Raw genomic sequence first — 17,672 nt, 5'->3', positions numbered from 1 at the left:
TGTTTGTTTACATACTAAAAGAGTGACTTTGAGAGCTGTTTTAGCTACAATGTAAGTCAATGAGGAGCATATTTTGAATTATCAATTTCTAATCACTGGAGCAGTTATTTTTTATTTCTTGTCCACTTTTGGAGTTGCATCATGACAAAGTAACTACACAACCCAAACCTCAAAAAAAGTGGTCTTACCCTTTAAGACACGCAAAATACAGCCCTGATCAATGTCATTTCCGCTTGGGACATCATCCAAACTGTTCCCCCTCCAATTTTAATGTATGGGATCGAAAATCTTAAAATGTGAATAACTCTTGATCTAAATCAATAATTGCAATTCTAACTAAAAAAAATGTTTCTGGCGGCCCATCGCGGTCCCGTCACTAGTCGCGTTAGATGTAATCATACCTACTTCGGTTGCCGATCCTCCAAAGGGTCTTTTGGCTACATGTACTGTAGCTACTTTTAGCTCCTTCCAAGAGCTGTTTATTATGTTTATTTGCTATGCAAAATTATGCAAGTTTGAAATGCATGCCCCACCCAGTTGTCGGTGTCCCTTTTATTCCCATATATGGAGTTCTTTGTCAGACAGCCACACTAAAGACTACACATAATGTTCACGCAGGTTTACATTCTTTACGGCGACAATCTAGGATAAAGGACTTAACGGGAAGTTAACTTTCACTATCTTAACCCATTCTGGACGGGAACCCTTTTTGATGTTTTAAATGGGGGTTCGTATACTAATGCATGTCAAACTGGTACTTGAAATTAAATGGGTTGAGAATCACTGCGTAAAAGTCTTCTCTTATGGGGGTTGCTGTCATATATTTTCAAACGGGGGTCCGCGGGCAAATGAGTGTAAATTTGGGGGTCCTTGACATGAAAGCATTTGGGAACCACTGGCCTAAACTATATTGGTGTATGTTTTCTGTGCCGCATGGGGACTAACATTACTTATATACTGTATAAGATCACAGAACCTTGAACAGAAGAACCAAACATTACAGTAAGTGATTGATTGATTTATTAACATTTTGCAGAATTACAGTACATTCAAGTACAACTCAATACAAAAAACTGTTAACTGTGAGTGGACGACACCATAAAGCATTACACTTGTTTACAATAGGGTCCACCATTTTCAATTCATCAAAACATTAAGAGATGTACGAATACACAACTATAGTCAACAGCAAATCATCATAGAGGAGGTAAAAAGGGAAAAGAATCATATACAGTGAGGGGGGAAAGGGGTGGGTGGGGATTCAGATTTTACAGGGGCCAGTTTCGAATTGCAGCCATCCGTAGGTGCCCTTTGAGTGCAGTTTTGAAGGAGTCAAGCAGGATTTGCATGTCTTAATGACTGTTGGTAGGGCGTTCCACATTTTGGTGGCATAGGAGCGTAATTCATTTAGACCCTTGTTTGTGCCGAATCTGGGTTGCACATAGTATGTTGAACTCCCTCTGGTGTTGTGCGTGTGGACTTCGTTGACATTAAGGAAGTATCTAGACAGGTACATGGGTATCTTGGTGGTGTAGCGAATCTTGTGGACTAGACCCATTGCAAGATGCTGTACTCTGTTGTCAACCCTAAGCCATTCCAGCCTGTCAAAGTGGGCAGGGGTGAGGTGGGTTCGGGGAGTGAGGCCAAGTAGTAGCCTGACCAGTTTGTTTTGGGAAGTCTGGAGCCTTGTTTTAAGGGCCTTTGAGGTGCTGTGGTACCAAGAGGTGCATGCATAGTCAAAGAAACCTCGTACGAGGGCTCCTGTTAGGGTTTCAAGGTGTTTTTGTTGACCAGTGAGGAGTTCCTGTATAGGAATCTTGTTCTTTGGTTGACTTTTTTGATTACGTTGGTGGCCATTTTATCACGGAAAGATTTTACTCCATGATGGAACCTAGGTAGGTAATTTCATCTTTTCGTGTCATTTTCAGTTCTTCATGACCCAATATTATTTATCATCTTATTTATCCGTGTTTTTACAAGATGTCATGTCAGTAGTTTTTCTAATACCTTCCCAATAGCCCACATCGTGGCTGCTGACGTGGGGATAGGTTAGCCTGCTATTTCAGGAGACTATTATAGTTGATTGTCTAATAATGTTTGGTGAGTTTTTAAAGTCTAATATAAATATAAATCAATATAATGAAATATTGTGCCCATTTAAAGAACCACTCGAATTCACAATCAGAACACTTTATGTTATTATGCTCATTTGGAAAACAAAATTCTACTTCAAAAGTTGTGGATAGCATAAACAATAAGTTGAAGGGAAACTTCAACTTATTGCTTCAACTTATTGCTTCAATTAACTTATTGCTTCAACTTATTGCTTCAACTTATTGCCGGCCTTGCCGCACACGCCTGCGCCGCAAGGCCGTGGCAGGCGTAAAGAGTGTCCCTTATATTTCAAGTTTTCAAAGGTGGCAACCCTAATAAAGGTGCAATATAAATGTGATATGGACACAAATAACATAGTTCTGTGTGATAGAGGGGTAAAACATTTACGAAAGTTGCACTAATATTTTAGAAATAGGTCAACGATAGAAATTACGTTAGTTTTGTGGATTAATTTACTTTTAATGCGTAGCCCCAGTGCCCCCACAAAATGACCGAAGCTACTTAATATTCACCAAAACCAGAGCAGAACTCCCACCATACGGGACTCTGGCAATCAATTAATACAGTTGCAACCACTATATTAATGACAAGTATTTCATACAACTTAAATTATCCCAACATCCAGAACAGACTTCAAAAGGTCTAAGGTCATGGTCAAAATGACATAATCAGTATTATCTCTGGAATGGAGAGACCTGCTGTAACAAGAATTATACTTTATGAATGAGCATACAGTGACCCTGTGTCCAATCATGGAATTTGTAATTTTAATGCAACGTGTTGATTTCTACTTCGAATAAGAAAAGGACCTGCAAGGCATGAACTCACTTCGTTTTCTCAGCCTCTCTTCCGAAAAAGAGGAAGTTAGAGCAGTTTACTAAAGAAGAAGTTTCAAAAACCATGCTGAGCCCCCCCCCCCTGCACCTACGTATCTCTCTCTCTCTCTCTCTCTCTCTCTGTAACTATTAGTTCACTATGACCACGAAGTAGAAGGTTTTTCGGAGCCGTTCAAGAGAAGATGAAACTACTCACCGTGGCCTGCGTTCTCCTCTGTGAGTAATTATTTATAGTTGAACTACTATTATTAAGATTATGAGTTTGAATTCATTACATCTGTAAATGTACTATTCTACCCCGGATTTGAACCCGTTTTCTGAGTTTTTATGTGTTACCATTGAGCTAATAGAGCCTGCCAGGTCAGATCCTGTGTCTATAGGTGAGACATGACCTTTGACACGATCTAAATGTATAGATAGAAGAGCAGGGAGACAAAATTCAACCTTTTATGAGTTATAATGTTATATTAATACATTTGGACAATGGACAAAATTACATTTAATTAATAAAAAGAAAATGACATAGTGACGCAGTGTTTTTATTTTATTAAGGATCCTGACCAAGGTTTTCACCTCGCTGTATATTTACAATTTCAACAATATACATATAGATACATATTATATATTATAGCAATAAAAACCTAAACAACAGGCCAACGCACAGCAGTGATGATGCAACTATATACAGTACAGAGACACCATCATAAAATGACATATACGTTCTTCTCCAATACATCAAACTATGCATTAATGTGTAGCCTCAGACAGGGAAATTATCATAATGGCACTGGCAGAATGGCAGCAGGCCCAGACAGAAAATATATATCATAACTTGAGCGGCCCCCTACGGTCGCGGCCCACAGGGAATATGCCTGCGGTATACGTCCTATGGCCAGTCCACTTTATGAAAGCATTTCAACCTGTTCTTCAGAACACCGTAAACACACGTACACATGCTACAAAGGGGCGTTACTCAGGACTGTGTAAGTCGTGGGTTGCTGCTGCTGTCAGAACCCCAGGAAGCTGCATGACGTAATCTGAAACCTTTTGTGGGGTATCAGCAGTGGAAGTGCTTTTGGAATGGCCCTCTATAGAGACTCCTCAACACGCAATTCCATTGGCAAGATCTGATGAAAATGGATATCAAATAAATGTAGATATTTGATTGAATCAAGCAACTTAAAAACTGTCTGTGGTGAACACAAAAGCCAGGGTAGATGTTAGAATTGCCCCAGGAGTGTTTTACAGTCAAAAACCCCCATTTTGTTCATTTGTTCTAATTTAATTTCAGTCAGCGGTCTGATGGTGTTTTTTTTTAATTTATTTTTAAAATGCAGATATGTATGCAAAGTGTATTATTGTCTCATCAATTCATTCATTTTGTATTATATGTTTTTATTTTCAGTGGGAAGTTTCTTCTCCTGTGGACTCAGTGAAGGTAAGGATACATGTATTATCTATTGTCTTTACTCATATAAATATCATATTTACACCTGTCACACACTTCATCCTGGATGGCTTAACCCATTCTGACCTGAGATCAGATTCTAAAAATGTCTTCTACATCCTGACACAATTTCCGAAAAAGCCATGTTTCTATGGCAGTCGTTATTCGATTTTTCAAAAATAGCAGACCTGAAGCATAACACAATGCTAACACCAAAAGGGGTACGTTCCCGGTCCAAAATGGCTTAATTCTATCTAGGGTAAACACAGACATGTGTGTGTGGAGGATTCATTGACATAATGACAATTGGCCAGGTTGTAAAACATAAAATAATATTGTCTACTCTAAATAAAATGAAATAAAAGTTAGGAGGTAAATTGCATTAAGTAATGATGATGGAGTTATCCGCAGGAATATATAAATATTAGAGCAGTTCCAAAACACCAGTGTTTGTCATAACCAGCCACATTGTATGATGTAAATGTATACATTCCAGTCAAATGCTCCATTATGTCCTAATGTGAACAACAGATCAAGCAAAAGCCACACTGACAGCTGAGCAGACAGTGTGTTGATCATTTACAACACATGTTTATTCACTGTGGTTCTGTATCCATAAAGATTACATAACCACAAGAATGTCCTGTATCAAAGATCACTTACTCACTGACATTATGTTCATGATAATAACATGACATTAATATGATGGTTTAACTGTGGTTCTGTAGTATTTTAGCCATAAAGAGATGAATGTGCATGATGGATGTGGGAAATAGGACTTGATAATCAGCAGTGCTTCAGGGCGGAGGGAGTGGTGTGTGTGCGTGTGTGTGCGTGCGCAACTGCGCATGTGCGTGTGTGTGTGTGTGTGTGTGTGTGTCTGTGTGTGTGTGCGCGTGCGCGCTCTTGTGCATAGCTTTGTGTCTTTGTACCACGGAATGTGACGATTTGATTGGCCGAGCACGGAATGTGATGATGCATGATGATGTATGATGATAAGAGCACCCCTCACTTCACACAAGTGTGATTTTCTTTCTCTGTCATAAACCACACAGATAAACCAAGGCCTACACTGGCATCAAGCAGATACAGGGTACGGCTATATGACAGAGTGACTCTCACCTGTACTGTGGAAGACAGTATACCTCCATGGGACATCTCCTTTTACAGATACTCTAGACCAGGGGTGTCAAACGCGACGTCGTCTTCTGCGGCCCGCCTGCCTCAAGCAGCTATTATATACTTTTTTAATAGCCAAAATATACTAATAAGTAAGGCTGCATGATATATCGAACATGTACCTTCATCAGAGTGGAGAATATAAGTATAAATCAAGTTGAGCAAAGCCACTCTTCTCTGCCCCTCTCTCTAACAGACACAGTTAACGATCGCTTGGTAAGTGCCTGCCAGACAGACAATCAGATGAAATGAAGGCAGGTGTAGAGTAGAGTGTAGACTAGTGAACTGAACATGTTCTCTTTATATCAAGTACTTCATACCAGCCCCTTATGAAACTACTTCTCCCCAAATCCAAATGGATTTCATTTTCCATCCTGAATGGCAGTAACTAGCATACAATGAGAACTGAGAAGATCTCCACAAATGTTTACTCATCAAAACTGATTATAAAACTTAGCATAGATAGATAGATATATAGATAGATTATAGCAGTGACTGACTGAGACATCGAGCGTGCGTCCGCAACTGGTTGTGGCCCCCATCAAGTGACCTTTTGACCAATGCGGCCCTCGCCCCAAGTTGAGTTCGACACCCCTGCTCAAGACTGATGAAGACAGGTCGATCAACCTACACATTCCATCCCTCCAGTTTCTCAGAGAGAGATGCATATCGGTGTCGAGGAGGGAGAGGAAACCCACCATACTACACACAGTACAGCAACTCAGTTTATATCACTGTCTCTGGTGAGTTCTATACAAACTATAATCTAATGTAATCTCGTCTCCCTGCAGGGAGTGTGTTTAACAACACACCCTCCCTGTTTGTAGTACACAAGTGATGTACACAAATCGGTAAACGCATCATCTCAGAGATATATTCCATTCTAATTGGCTATATGATTGCCTGCCAAATTAAACAACAGTGACATCATGTACCTGCAGGACTGACTTATCTACAAGAGGGTCTGATAGCAGGACTTGTTGTGACTGTAGTGACAGTACTGTCCATGTCCCTGCTGCTCCTGCTGTGGCGACGCAGAACATCTAAAGGTGAGAAACATATAACAAGCTGACCCGACTGAACGGGAAACACATCCAAGTGGAACAAAGGAGTCCCGGATGCACTACAAAGTACAAAGCCTTTATTTGTGTTACTATATGACAATGAGAGACTTTAATTGAGCTGTGCGTAAAAGGAACCATACTTTTTCTACATGAATATAACCATTATAACTATATTATAAGTACCATATAACATTAAATTCTACAATATATATATATATATATATATATATATATATATATATTTAAAAAAAGACTCCTAATGTTGTTGAAATGTCCTCTGGGACCCATCTAAAAGACCACCCCTGGGTCCCGGGGCCCATTACTTTAAAAACCTATTTACATCACTGCCCTGCATTAGATGGATTACCTCTAGATTGCATTCCATGGATTACACCTAGATTGCAATCACTGAGAAACTCTCATGACATGACAATTAGAAGGTTTAAATACTTGTGTTATAAGGTGTTGTTTTTCATTTACAGGTCCATGTTGTGTCAGGTGAGGACTACTAAGTATTACTCTGTCTACTCATCAACATGACCGCAGTAATAGATTACATCTTCCCTTTTTCTCCATTACTGCTGATAAATAATATGGATCTTTTAATTGCAGACCCGCTCAGTCTCAGGGAACCAATCAGAGTGCGTCTCCTGATGATGTGTACTGCACACTGCAGCACGGTCAGTCTTTCAACCAATCACGTTCATTAAGGACACCTGTGACAACTGGTTCTACTGTACTTTGCATCAATTAATGTCTAACTTAAAATAAAATAGATCTTCATTATTTCGACATTTAAAGTACATTTTGGAAGTTCAGTTGTGTTTGTTTTTCCTCATTTGCACAATAGAATAGAAAACCATCACTGAAATAACTGAATTAAGTACCACATTAATGCATGTAATTTACTTTTAGGCGACACAAGCGTCTATGGGAAGATAAACCAGCCTGATGATGACTATGAAAATGGTACAGTATAAACTTTTTTAAACATCCAATCCAATTATTTAAATCTGAAATATGAAACATGAAGAAGAAAGTGACTTTAGTGAATTCATGTTATAACGTATATTGTTTTTAATTCACAGATCCAGCTCATGTCAGGTAGGTACAGTATTGATCTCTGTATATTCATCATCATGACAGCAGTGGATTACATCTTGGTTTATTCTTCATCACTGATACATATTTATATTTGAATTAACAGAGTCATTGAGTCTCAGGGAACCAATCAGGCCTCAGCTACAGGCGACCAGGTGACCAATCAAGGAGGAGATCCAGATGATGACCTGTACGGTCAGTATGGTCACTCTTTGAACCAATCATGTTCATCAACCCATTAACCCATTAAGACCTGAGGCCGTTTCTACAAAATGCATTCTAAACCAGTAGTTATTTGGACTTCATTCTCATTTCATTTCAAACTTTGGCTATTAAAAAATAGCAGATCTACAAGCTCATAGCACGTCACTTCGGGCCACACTATGAGTTTGTAGATCTGCTATTATTAATTTTTAATCGTGAACATTTATATAAATCACAGGCACAAAACACATTTCTAACAAATCCAATTAATCTGAACCTGAAAATGAATTCCTAATGACTCTCCTAACATGAATGTTCCACAATGACACCAAGGACCCCCCAAAATGATTTCGGCCATGGACCACGCTATCTGAAAATGTCTTGTTCCAGGGACCATTATTGAAATAACAATTATAAGCATCACATTAAGACTCATTTCGTTTCCCTTCAGGTGACACAAGTGACTATGAAGTAATCAACCACCCTGATGACCAAGAGAATGGTAAAGTATATATTATACACGTCTATATTTTATAGATTCAATCACCTGATTTTAATTCAGCAGACTGTAGGCTACTCTAATTCCATACTGTTTGTATTACAACACTGATTAGTAGCATCAGAGTCCAGAAGCAATCACATTTTGAGCCTAATAATGCCGTGAACGCAGCATACAATTTACTATTTACAATGTAGGCATTTAGCAGACGCTCTTAATCCAGAGCGATTTACAGTCAGCAAGAGCAAAACATGGTAATACATCAAATAAGTGTTTGTTGTGTGAATTTCCACTCCAGTGAGCGATATGTGAATAATACAGTTGTTCACATTCCTTTTAGGGAAACACAGACTGTGTTTTATATACTGCATGTTTAATGACACAGTGTTACTGTAACTCTGTTTCATTTCCTCAGATACAGCCGTGTAGGAAAACCAAAGCCAACACCACACGTGGATAAAGACACATGGATCTGCACCAAGGTTTACGTTAGCCGATATATATCCACCATTGACCCAGAACATTTTTAATTGACCGTTAAATAGGATAGCATCTCGTTCTTAGCTAGTAGGTTGGATATTTTTGATGTGCAACACTGTCGTGCGACGAAGCATAGGTCAGCTTCACACAGCTGCATCTCTCTCCTCCTGAGTAAAAGCCTTCTCGGTTCACTCTGGCGTTTATACATGATAAAGATAGAGTGAGAAGCAGTCTGGACCCAAATGACCATAATAGAACACTGTTGTGGATATGAATGTACTGTATGTAGGTAGGGTAAACATTTATACATGTATACCCAACCATACACATTGGGTATGAGTGGCAAAGTGAGTCAGTGGCAAAGTGAGTTTAACATTGTTTAACGTCGTAATGCAATTAGATAAGACTTTTCTGTTGGGCTGTATGGGCTGTCAAGGCTACTCAGTAGGCGTTCCCACATAACATCCGGGTTTGATGATGTCACCAGCATGCCCTCTATTGGGACACACAGGCACACACGTGCACACAACCAATGTGCGTGTGTAATCAAAATGCATGCGCACACGCCAAATGTAATATATCTAGGCCTAGTATCATTCTTAGAGTCATTGCTGATGTGCGTAATGTATTGTGTATTGTTGCAACTACAGGTCACATTTACTATGAAATTGTGCCTTACCCGTCAGTCACTCGTTATCCCCATGCATACATGGGAATGCATATATGGTCTCGTGACATCACGTGACATCATCAGGGATGGAGATCCTCATGGCAAATTCGACCTGCTGTCGCAATTAAGCCCATATAAATGGAGATCCCTGATGTCATCACTATTGGCCAGCAACTCTACGTCTGACCCTAAGATCTCCATATGGATATATGTCAGAACCTGTTCAGACATTCCATATGTTCATCCTTCCCCATCCATCCTTCCTCTTCGATGTCTCCCTTTTGACTGATACCTGTCCATTTAAACTCTAGACGGGGCCGGCCCCAAAGTTATTAGTGAAGCCACACCCGGCAGCTGGCGAAAACTATAGAGTTCTCAACAGCCCCGAAAATTAAGGCCCGGGCCTACCTGGCCCCTCATCAAACCCTGTACACTCAAGAGAATGTCCCCGCTGCCACCCATAGATCTCCATGTGTGGAGGTGACCTGTTCTGACATTCCATTATGTTGATCTGACCCCCCCCCCTCCACCCCTCCATGCCAAAGCGCCAGCGCTCGCCAGCAGTCTGCCGGTTTTAGCGTTGTCCCAGCGGTCGTCCCAGTGGTGCACGTTGACGCACGTCGTTCCACGTTGTCCCAAGTGATGGAACTCCTTGCAACCGTTTGGACCCAAGGAGTTGCATGGTGACCCTTTGGTGTGGTTTATTGGGCTTTAGACTCACTCAATTGAGAAAGGACACAATCATGTCACCCTCCGAGGGAACTGGGATGCAACACTGTACTCAGTACTGTACTTAAAGTGGGACTCATAAAATGTCCCTCGGACGGACCCCATCTAAAAGACCATGCACACCTGGGCCTCGACCAGGGATGGGACCCGTAATGGGACCCATTACATTGAAAACCTATTTTCATCACTGCAATGTTTCTAAACATTTATATAACTTTAAAATCCTTTGTAAATCGGGAAAATAGGTGATCTACAAGCTCACAGGTGGTCGCATATCTACACATTTTAAGCTTGTTGGTCAGCTGTTTTCGTTTTTTGTTCTATGAAGAATTGAAGATGATGGCATTTTTTTATCAGTATATATTTGCCTGTACTTTGGTCAAATAAGTGTTTATATTTGCATATTTTTTAAAGTAGGCTATGTGAAGATGTATATATATATTAGAATAAACGTGCAGTAGCTTCAGTTTAAGACATTTGACTGAAGTTTGAATATAATCATGGTTCATCTGGTATGTGTGCTTGTATAATTATCATTTTAATTCAAAGCTGTTTGTTGTAGAAACTCCTCCCACTTCTCTTATCAATATTATTATTAGTATTATGACATGCGTCATGTATTTAAGACAGTTTTAGCAGTCTCTCCAAGTAATACTGTTTGAAATGACTAAAGATATAAGAACAAGCATTAAGTACAGTTGACCCTGATGAAGGCCCAAGCAGGCCGAAACGCCTTGGTCATTTTTTTAACCCTTGTTTTTAATCTTCATGAAATAAAGGATTTTTCTACTTCAACTGCACAGAGCTGCCTTGGACCCTCTTTATAGTTTGCCACCTTCTTACCTCCTTCCACGTTGATTTGGACTCATTCAAGGTATAGAACTTTTAAAGAACTCTTCTTACCTCCTTCCTTCCACAGTGATTTTGATTAATTCAAGGTATAGAACTTTTAAAGAACTCGTGTGCTGTATTGTTTGAAACCCTCTCCAAAGAGCACCCGTCTGCAGTTATTCTACACAAAGGACCCACAAAGCGCTTGTTCTTTTCTTTTTTCTAAGCATTAAGTAGGCCTACATTTAGAATTCCGGACTTTTACCAGAGTATTTCTATATTGCAGAATTGATCATTTTAAAGTAACGAATGTGAGCACTTTTTCCACCACTGCAAATGTGTGTGCATGTGGTTACTTTTTGGTATAGGTCAACTTGTCAACTTTGACTGCTGAGCCATTCTCTCCATCTCTACCTTTATATGGCATGTCGGCATGTATTCCATTTGCTGCTCTGCTTGCTGACAAATGACACAGGGGAGGTTTCCTACTCATATGTCATTGTAAAGAGGTGTACACCGTGTTGCTATCAGGTCCATGCGCAGCATCCGCCATGCTAGAAGACATTGCTGTAGGATAAAGAGTGTTGGCCTTCGGGTGGACCCTCTACTGCCTAATGTAACAATGCACACCTCTGAAGATAACGGACAAATGCATTTAGCCTGTCAGCTGCATTTCAATGCTCATTCTTTCATTCATACTTTAACTACTTTTTAAGATGTTCTGCTACAGCATGTAAAACAAAAACATTGCTATCTAAAAACATGCATAAACTAAACTAAACTAAACCAGCACCAATAATAGGCTAGACCTCAGAAAGAAAGATATCTAGGCTATACCACCACACAAGTCTCTGCACATCTGCAATGTATGGAGACATTGCTGTCGGGTAAAGTGTGATGTCCTTCGGGGGCCGCCTATAGTGCCTAATGTAACAATGCACAGTACACCTCAGAAGATGATTTAATTGTGCAACAAATGCATTTAGCCTGTCAGGTGCATGTACTGCATTGGGGCGGCGGTGGCTCAGGGGTAGAGTGGCTGGATAGGAAACGCAAGGTTGCCACCCGGGCTCCCCCAGAGTTAGTGTCGAAGTGTCCTTGAGCAAGACACTGAACCCCTAATTGCTCCTGATGTGCTGGTTGGTGCCTTGCATGGTTTCGGTGTGTGAATGTGTGTGTGGATGGGTGAATTGATGCACAATCTATGTAAAGCGCCTTGGATAAAGGCTAGGGTTGCCACCTGTCCCTTAAATTAAAATACAGAATCATCCCTTATTTGAGAATTAAATGATGCAGGACGCAGTTATAGTTCCTTATTTTCCTAACTAGCCCCTACACATCAACACTGAATTTAACAATAATGAACAAAACAAAACACAGGAAATATTAAAGTATAGCCTAAACCAGTGGTTCCCAAAGTGGGGTCCGGGGACCCCCAGGGGTCCTTGAGGGAGTTCCAGGGGGAACACGGACATTGCTGTTCCTTGGAGTGGTTGCACCACTCAAAAATAGCAGATCTACAAGCTCGTAGTGCGGCACTCGCTATTTTTGGTTTTTTTACTCAAATCTTTGCTTCTGGGGGATCCCTGGAACAACATATTTTCAGATTTCAGTTGTAGACTCGTCCTCTGGTCTAAATGGGTTGACTTACTTGACTTATTACTGTAGGCTCCTAGGTGGAGCATATAGGGCCGCAATCACACCCCGCCATCGGACTCTGTTTTGAGCAGTTTTCTTCAGCTGGGCCCACGATAATCCGGTCGACTTTGCCTCACTCTCCACTGATCTTCTCCAGGTTTGTTTTGGCCTCCCCACTTTTATTTTGCCCTGTGGGTTCCAGTCCAGTGCTTGTCTAGTGATGTCAGTAGGTTTTCGGAGGGTATGTCCAATCCACCCCAACTTTCTCTTCTTCACATCCTGGCTGATGGTGTTTTGGTTGGTTTTCTCCAACAGGCTGACATTTGATATTTTATCATACGTCAGGGAGATCATTATGACCACTATAATTCAGTGAAACAGACAAAGACGTCAGACTTCCCAAATTACAGACCTATTCGGAGCTCATAAAAAAAAGAACAAAGTAAAATCACTTTAGTATAACTATACAGTACAGTTAAGACCTTTAACTCCAATGTTCTTGTAAAGTAAAACACTCCTGTCTTTATTGTTCACGTGGATGCCCAATCGCTGCCCTCCTCTGATGAGTTTAATACTGCACTTAAGTAAAGTGGAGACTTGAGCCTAAATCAACCAATTGACAAATCAAAGACGGTAAACTTCAAATATGCACTGACATGCATTGAGTCGTGTAAAAATAGCGTGCAACAGAAAGAAAAATCAAGAGAAAGAAAAGGCCTTTCTCTAAAAAATTAAAAACCCAACAATACTTAATCCTCCTTTGACTATACAGTGCATAGTCATCCATCATTCCAGTCAACCAGGAGTCTATAACTCACATACAAAAATAGTCTGCTCCAAAATAATAATAATTCAATATATAATATTTGATTAAATTAACCATTTTGTACATAAATACATCAGAGCCCAAAGGTCAGGTTCATGCTCATATCAGGTTAATGCTACACATTGGCACACCTGGCGCGTTCAGTCAAGTGGCTTCCTACAGTGTAGGTCCTAATGGCACAAGTTCCAAGTTTGAAACTGGCCTGACGACACTCTACACTTAACTAGTACTACATAACTACCAGTTGGTTGAGAGCAGTGGTGCTTTGCAAAAGGGCAGTGCAAACATAATCCTTCATTCTTCTCATAAAAATGTACTTCACATTCGAATGAAGTTTATAGGAACGGAAATTCCACCTCCCTCATATGAACATTTGGCTGAATAACATCTATATTATTTTGTTCAGAAGAAAAGATCTATACTAATTTGACAGTTGGGACATTTGGTCTGCAGGGCCTATTCAGTCACTGCCGATAGTATAGCAAGCAAACGCTATTTGTCACAAGCAATCGTGTTGCTATCTTTCAATGTAAGTTTACTCGAGACAAGATAATTTAAGTGATGCTTGAAAACCACACAAGCGGGTGAATTTAAAACTCTCCGTACATGTTGTTTTGTCAGGGACTAGATACACGTTGTATAGAACAGACAACAAGCTTGCAGCCACCATTGCAAAGTGTGTAGTTGTGGTTGTAATCCTGCCTCCTATTCTCTCCCTCTTTCCTTTTGCCTGTCCCAGTGTACATCCCTCCTTTGACACCCATGTATTCCTATAGACAGGTGAAAGTACAGAGTGGGTGGCGTGCAGAGGAAATAGCAGGCAGGCCACATAGTACAGTAACACATTTCACTATTACGTCATACGCTGGCACGGCGCATACACATCGAACGGCGACATGGACGACAACTATTACTTGCGCGCTCTGCTTGTGCAAATAATTACAACAACTGGGGGAAAAAAGAAAATAAAAGAAAATGCAAAAAACTAAAGAAAAAACAATGATTACTTTACTGAAGTCGCTCTTAGAGCCGACTTGCTATCATATTGATATATTTCTCCAGTCTGGCTTGTTTTTTGCTTAACCAGCATGTGTAATTTTAGAGTAGCCAATCGCTTAATTATTTTCCTTGTTATGTTGTGACAAGGAGGGAGCCAGGTGGTAGTGGTGTCCATCCACCTCATGATCACATCCAAAGGCTTCTCAGTTGTGAGGAGTGCCTGGTGTTGGTTCATGAGGTGGTGGAGCCTCTCATGCAGGTGATGCACATCTGAGGATGGGTGGACCAGTTTCCCTTTGCTCTTCACTGTAGTGAGTACTGCCTCTGACTCCACGGGGTGGAGGCTGTGGTAGCCATGCTCACTGAGGGCACTGCTTGAGAGGCAGTACTCACTACAGGCTTCACATGCAGTCTTGCAGCGTTCAGAGAACACTGCCCATCCTGAGAGGTAATACAGAACCTGCCCTTGTATCAAGGGCAGGTTGTGTGGGCCAAGGTGTCAATGAATTTGACCATTGTGGTGTCGGATGAGGCGCCCTTGCCTTCATACTGGGTGAGGGCAATAGCCTTCAATCTGGCACGGCAGGTTTTGGCGCTGGGGTGGATGACATTATCTGCCCTCAACTGCGAATGCAGATTTTCATTTGCATCCGTGGAGATGCGCCCAGTATGGAAATGTTTGAGGGCTGATACCTGTCCTGTCAGCTGCACCATCCAGCCCCTGTTTGCTGGAAGGAAGGAAGGGGGGACTGATGGCAGGTGCTGCTCCAGTTCCTCTGGGAACAGTGCAGCACCTGCCATCACCAGCATGGTGGTGGTTGCCATTCTCACCCCAGTCTGAGATGGCTTCCAGGCTGTGAATAAAATGGATTCATTTAGTATTGTAAGTCTCATAACTGCTGCCATTAATTCTGCTTTTAATTGTTTGTCTCAGAGGCACTTACACTGTTGTGTTCCCTTTTGTTTTTGAGCGAAACACTATGGCAGTGAATGTTCGCATGAACTCCTGCAGCCTCTCCAATGTCCAGGTGGCCCCAGCAGTGGCGTTAGGTGGATATAGTGCTGTGTAAATCATACATATGTCATTAGTGTCAAACAGAAGGAGCAAGCACTGCCTGGGTTCAGTGGCATTCTTAAACAGGTGTTCTTCAGTGAAACAGGTAGGGGTGCTGGACAAAAGGCAGTACAAGAGGAAAAAATAGTCCGCGACACTGGACACTTATTTGATTCAACGTTTCGATCACTAGGATCTTCTTCAGGAATGAATGAATTAAATGTTTAGAAACGTTGAATCCAGTGTTGCGGACTCTATTTTTTCCTAGTGTTGTAGTGTAACATGCACAATCAAACACCTTTTGTTAATTGTTTCTTGCTAGTCATAATAATGTTGTTTCTGTGTAATACAGATGGAGTGCACAGGAGTTCAAGCCAGAGGAATGCCAGTAAGTAAGGTAAGTAAGGTGAGTGAGTGAGCGTGTGAGTGTGCATGCGCTGACCATAAAGGGGCCTCTCGATGTCATCAGGTCGAACCAGTCATTCACCATGTCAATGAACCAGGCTGTGCTTAAGGCCTCAGTTGGGAGCTGTTGACAGTGCACCAGCATTCTGATGGCACTTGCAGTGCTGTGCGAATACACCTTACATGCAGGTAGGACCTGAAGAGAACATACTGTAACTGTTAAGTATAGAAAATACTGCACATACAGTACCCTGTCTGTCTGTATATAGATCTACCTGGTCATTGTATGTCATAGAAAGAGAAGGTACTTTCAGTATTTTATACACTCAGAGCCAGATTTACTAAGCCTTTTGGACCTCAGTTTAGATACTGTCTGCACTTAAATTTAATTTAAGATGCAAGGCCTTTGTACATATACCAAACTGTAAATGTGTGTTGTTAGTGCAACATACTTTCATTTTATCGAAGCTGTTTCGTGTTGATATGGCTCCTTGTGTCAGACCAGGCACCAGTTTCTCTGCCATGTCAGCCTGCACAGAGATCACCTTCTCAATGGCAAGTATAGACACCTGGAAAACATTTCAAGCAGAAGATTTTGTCATTTCAGTAAGTTTAGCTCATTTGGGGTGATCATTCATAAATGTCAAAACCATCTATTAGCTTTTTGTTATTTGGTGATCTGAGTAGCATCCTATTAATAAATGTACTCACTGTATCACCAGGCAAGCTGTTGTTCCTGACTATGTTATCTGGTATGACAAAGTCGTGGTTACACAGTGCCGTTTTCATGCATTTGAGCAGGTGGGGGGTGTCAGGACAAAAGAACAAATATGCTCCATCAAAACATGGATGGGCAATGTATGTCCTGTCCATCGATTGGCCGTTATGAAGGCCAGCCTCCCGCCACATCGCCTGGTTGGATGAGTCCATGTCAGAACACTAGAAGGTGATATAGAAGGTAAGAACATTCATTGACATCATTTTAATAGCAAAGCTGAGAATGAAGCTTTTACAAAGCCAATAACTGGTTTGTTCATATAGGATGTGGTGGTAAATTAAAGGCTAAAGCCTGAACGTACCACAGCAACGACTTGTATGCCGCGCTCTCCACATGCCACACTTATTGATTTATAGGCCCAGAGATCTTTCCCTGACACCGAAGGCCCAGTGTAATCGTACGCCACAACCTGCTTAAAATCTTTGGTTAATGAGGCCAGAATGGTGGTCAGCACCTTTGTGGCCAACATCCCATTTTGGGGGGGGGGCAAGGTTACTGTACCCAAAATAGTTTTGCTCCCTGCGTCGTATTGCATTTCTTTTTTGATGACCATTTCATCAATCTATTAAAAAAAGGAGAAAAACAATATATATTCCATTGAAATGTGCAGATGAAACAAAATACTTTATAGGCTATGGGAGTGAAACAATTTATTTTCAATAAGCAACATGACTAAGTTCAACGGTGTGCAGTCATAAGTCTGTATGTCTGTTCTGTAAGTGTGTCTTTTGGAAAATACTATACTGTGTATGTATTTGTTGTTAATCATTCTGATTTTATCGTACTGATGAAACTACCGGTATACAAATTAACTATA

The sequence above is a fragment of the Protomyctophum bolini genome, assembly GCF_963924005.1.
Source record: "Protomyctophum bolini genome assembly, chromosome: 23".
Classification (NCBI taxonomy): Eukaryota; Metazoa; Chordata; class Actinopteri; order Myctophiformes; family Myctophidae; genus Protomyctophum; species Protomyctophum bolini.
Note: the sequence above shows the minus strand (reverse complement) of the source record.